The 4,803-nt window shown below is 51.0% G+C and overlaps 1 protein-coding gene across 1 annotated transcript in view; it reads left to right on the forward strand.

Annotated features, from left to right (window-relative positions):
- The first annotated feature begins 680 nt into the window (after nucleotides 1–680).
- The window catches only part of LARP4B (La ribonucleoprotein domain family member 4B), a 95,517-nt gene continuing 91,394 nt past the window's right edge, over nucleotides 681–4,803 (forward strand). The window contains exon 1 of the mRNA XM_023511384.1: nucleotides 681–944. The gene's annotated coding sequence lies outside the window, so the exon portion shown is untranslated. The remainder of the gene's footprint in view (nucleotides 945–4,803) is intronic.

Below are 4,803 nucleotides of genomic sequence, written 5' to 3' on the forward strand. Positions count from 1 at the left end.
AAATCCAACATATTTTACTTTTATTCCCATAAAATTTTGGGGGGGGTGTGAGTAGGTTATTTTTGTGTAGCAAGACACTTGCAAATCCAGCCTGGAGTCTTCACGTTCCTCCCCCCTCCGTGTGTGTGTGGGGACAACGACTGTGCGACCTCATCTGCTCTCAGGGGGCCCAACTGCCCCGTTCCGGGGACGCCGCTCAGCCCGCCCACAGCTCCCTCATCCAGCTTTGGGGAGCGTCCGGCGGGGCAGGGGTGGCCTTCTGGGGGGCGCAGGAGCAGGGGTTGCATCCCGCTTGAGGGAAGGAGACGAGGATAGGAGTCGTTTGGATCTCTGCCGCAGCGGCGCTCTAGCAGCGCCGGAGTCTGCGGGGTGGGGCCCGCCGTGCGGCGTCCGTCATGCGCGGAAGGAGTGGGGCGATGTGCGCGGAGCGGGCGGGGCGGTGTGCGCGCAGGCGCCAATCACAGGCGCCGCGAGACGGGTGCGCGCGCGCAGAGGCCTCGGGTTGGGGGAGGCGGAGGGCGGGCCGGGGTCGCTGTCGCCCAATCGGGGATCGGCTCCTCCATGACGTAATGCTCTCCGGGCTCCGAGCTCCAGTCCGCGGGCCGCAGGTGAGTGCGCGAGGCAGGGTGCGGTGACGCGCGGGGGCGGGACTTCCGCAGGGCCCCGGAAGTGGGAGTTGTGTGTTCTCATGCGAACGGGAAGGAGCGTTGGGGATCCGGAGTCCCGAGCTTGAGACATTTTCCGGCCCTAAAGGGGAAGAAGAGGCCGCCGCCGCCGCCAGCCGCACCCGCTCTTCTTTCCTGCTCCGGCCCGGCCCGGCCGCGCCGCCTCTTCCTGCCGTCTCCCTCCTCGGCCGTCCCCGCGTGTGGCGCGGCCGCCGGGCACCGGGGCTGCGGCGAGGATCCCGCGGGCGGCCGGTCGGGCGGGGCGGGCGGCGCTGACAGGTAAGCGGGCCTCCCTGTGCAGCCTGTGGGGCGGCTCCCTCCCGCCGGCTCGGACCCGCGCCGCCCGTCACGGGCCCCCATCTTCCCGGAGGGACGCGGCGCGCGGCGGGGCAGGGCCGGGCCGGGGAGAACCTAGAGGACCAGGCCGGGGAGGACCAGGAGAACTGCGGAGACTGGGGCTGGGGCCTGGGAGGCCAGAGCCCGGACAGACAGAAGGTGACGGGGCAGGACGGGGGCCTGGGTCCGGGCCGGGTATGGGGAGGATCGGGAAGACCGGGCTGGGATCGGAGGACCGCGCAGGGCCGGGGCTGGGAGGACCGGCGCTGGGCCCTGGGGGGCCGAAAAGGGTTGGTCTGGGGAGGACGTGGGTAGGGTCAGGGTCAGGGTCAGGGTCGAGCGGGATCGGCAAGGCCAAGGCGGGACTGCACCGGGCCCGGAAGCACGGCCAGGACCGGCTCGCGGAGGACTGCGGCGGTCCAGGGTTGGGCAGGGCCTGGGCGGGGCTGGGGTCGCAGGCCGCGAGCGCCCCCAGGCCGGGCCACCACGGCGACCCGCAGTGCGGCGCCGCGCTTCGCCCCCTCGCCCACTTGCCCCGTCTCCTCTGGAGCCGCGGGCGCTGCTGAGAAGGCCGGGCCGCCGGGCTCCGCGTTCCCTCGGAACCAGGAAGTTGGATCCTGTTGCTTGGTGTGTTCTCGGAACGCTGGTGTTTTCCTCTTGATAGACTTGAGTAGAGGCAGGTTCTGAAGGAGTTAAAAAAGTAAAATGTGAAAATTGCCCGTTTTCGTCTTGAGACTGGGATGCACAGTCTGCGTGGAGCGGGTCAGGAAGCTTCTACCTGCTCCTCGGGGAATAATTTAGGCATTATTCCGAGTTTAGTGTCGTTGTGCAGTGCAACTTTTCGCGAATGTAAGGTTGCTTTTCCTTTTATTTTTATGTACAACATTCTTAAAGTTTCACTGAGATGAAACTTGAGAAAATTATCCATAGGATATTGTATCTTATTTGGCTTTCGTTTAAGACCTTCTCACTAGTTGCGCAGTAGCTTGTTTTAATTGTGAAGTGGAAGTTTGAAGTTTTGGATAATGAAAAAACAGGAGGGGTTTTCCTTAACTGCAGTGCAGTTTGTTAGTATAAACATTAAATGTTAGGATTGTTAGTAGAGGAAATAGCAACTCTGAAGGCGGACGTTGTAAGTAAATGTACGAATTATTTTCCCTTTTGGAAGTGTTTTCTCAGGGTATTTGGCTGGTATCTTATTTTCAGTCGTGTTGAATATTTAAAGCGCACTTCACATATGTGCTAAGTTGTAGTTTGTAAAGACCTCAAGGGGTTAGGAGTGATGTTCGCTTTGTCTTTGGCGGTCACACAGCCCTGGCAATGCTGTTTCCATTCTTCCCCAACCTGCCTGGCTCCCTTTAATTTACAGTCAGGATAATTCACAGAAGTGGAAATCCTTGTGACTTTTCAGTTATTACTGTATTTAATTTGCTGAAAGGCTGTTTTGTAATCAAACTATGTAAGAAATAGCTTAACTGAGGTTTGCTTGAGATGCTAAAGCAAATAACTTTCCAAAAGACACCTAATTAACAAGGTAATTTAACCATAAATTTAATTTGCATACTTCCCTTTGGTTAGAGACTTGCCTTGGTTAGAAATAAATTTTATCTTTTATTTTGAAAAGTTAATGTGAGTTGAGTTGACAAATTTATATGAAAGAAGTGTATGGCTGCGTATTCATTAGAAATTACGCTGTTGGTGCTGCATTTCTCATCTGATAATACCAGTTTCATTGGACTGTTGTAACACACATATGAAAATGGTGGCTGTTTTCTTTTTCTTTTCTTTTCTTTTTTTTTTTTTTTTTGAGACGGAGTCTCACTTTGTCGCCCGTGGCGTCACAGCTCACAGCAACCTCAAACTCTTGGGCTTCAGTGATTCTCTTGCTTCAGCCTCCCAAGTAGCTGAGACTACAGATGCCTGCCACAATGCCAGGCTATTTTTTTTGTTGCAGTTGTCTTTGTTGTTTAGCAGGCCCAGGCCAGGTTTGAGCCCGCCTGCCCTCTTGTATGTGGTCAGCACCCTAATCACTGAACTATGGGGCACCGAACCTGCTATTTTCATGATTACTGAATTTCTGCTTTTAATATTCTACCTTGTAACTGACAGTTTTAACTTATTAGCTGGGAGAATTTTTTGGTTTGATTACATGTATTTGTACAGAGAAAAACGGGTTCTGAAGACAGAATTTATACTGTCTTTGGAAAAAAGAATTACAGTATATCTGAGTAGGGGCCAGAAAGAAAAGAAAGAGATCATAATTTGGGCACAGAAGTTTCCTTGCATTCATTTTTACTGTGTTCTGTAGAAGAGTAGCTGAAATTGAGTGGCAGCAAATCAGAGAGGATTTGCTCTGACATTTTTGGGGACTGCCCTTTTAAAAACTGGAGTTTGAAGAATTCATTGAATTTAATAATTAAGTATCCAGAAATTTTGTTTTGTTTTGTTTTTGACACAGAATTTCACCATGGCCCTGGGTGGAGTGCTGTGGAGTTCTGGCTCACAGTAACTTCAAACTCTTCGCCTTAAGCGATCCTCTTGCCTCAAATTCTTAAGTAGCTAGAGTCTGTACAGGACTGCAGGCACAGTAGTTGCCACATGCCCAGTTAGTTTTTCTACTTTTAGTAGAAACAGGGGTCTTACTTAGGCTGGTCTCCAACTCCTGACTTACAGCGATCCACCATGTGCTGTACTCTTATAAATGTCTCACAGATTTAGGGATATTCTTTTCAGATTGATAAATGCAAGAAAATCTCAGTATATTCTTGTAATTTCTCCTATACAATGGGCAAATCAACTTTTTTGTGTGACAGAGTCTCAGTTTGTCGTCCTTGGTAGAGTACCTTGGCGTCATAGCTCATAGCAACCTCAAACTCTTGGGCTTAAGCGATTCTCCTGCCTCAGTTTCCCAAGTAGCTGGGATTACAGGTGCCTGCCACAATGTCCAACTATTTTTAGAGATGGGGTCTTGCTCAGGTCTTGCGCCTGAGCTCAGGCATTCCACCTGTCTTGGCCTCCCAGAGTACTGGGATTACAGGTGTGAGCCACTGCGCCTGGCCAGGTCAAATCCACTTTTTTTCTAATGGGGAGAAGAGGAGAAAAACACTGAAGTGATGTTTATGGAAGATGCCTTGTCAGAAGCAGATACGCTCCTGTGGGATCTGGTTGCTTATGGTCTTTTGTAGAACTTCATTCATGTGACTAGGTCTCCTTTTCCCTAAGAAGTAGTTTTAGGGTACGCAGTGAACAAGGCACTACCTTTGAAAGGGCTAGACTTCTCAGACCTGAGAGGAGTGTAGCTCAGTGTAGACTTAGGCTCCTAGTTGGCTTGTTAATGCCTTTGGCGTTCCTCCACTTCTCCTGGGGTTTTCTTGGTTAGAAAATGAATTTCCTTATTAGATCATTGAATTATAAGGTAGAAAGCTTTTTGCTTCTCTTATTAAAAGGAGGAAGTTAAATTCCACTTGGAAATTTTTTTTCTGATGTTCTAATGCTTTATTTTTCCCGTATGTAAACATCTTCCTTAGGAACAGGGAAAATTATTAACTTAGCTGTGTTTCCTCCCTTTTACTTCCTCCTCAGCCCCCACCCCCGTCCTTATTGTGCCTCTATGAACTGTGTTTTCACCATTTTTCACCGTGAAGGTGTCACGGCTCCTGTTTCAGCCATGAAGGGTTTGGTGTTGACTGAGGCTTCTCATTTTGTATCTTCTTTCATAGTCTTGTTCTTTCTTTCTCCTCAGCCCAGACTGCCCTGTTAAGAGAACTGGGCCATCAGGTGCATTGTAATATTGAAAGTATTT

Source organism: Otolemur garnettii, unplaced genomic scaffold (assembly GCF_000181295.1).
Source record: "Otolemur garnettii isolate 467f Iridium unplaced genomic scaffold, OtoGar3 scaffold00019, whole genome shotgun sequence".
NCBI classification, from domain to species: domain Eukaryota; kingdom Metazoa; phylum Chordata; class Mammalia; order Primates; family Galagidae; genus Otolemur; species Otolemur garnettii.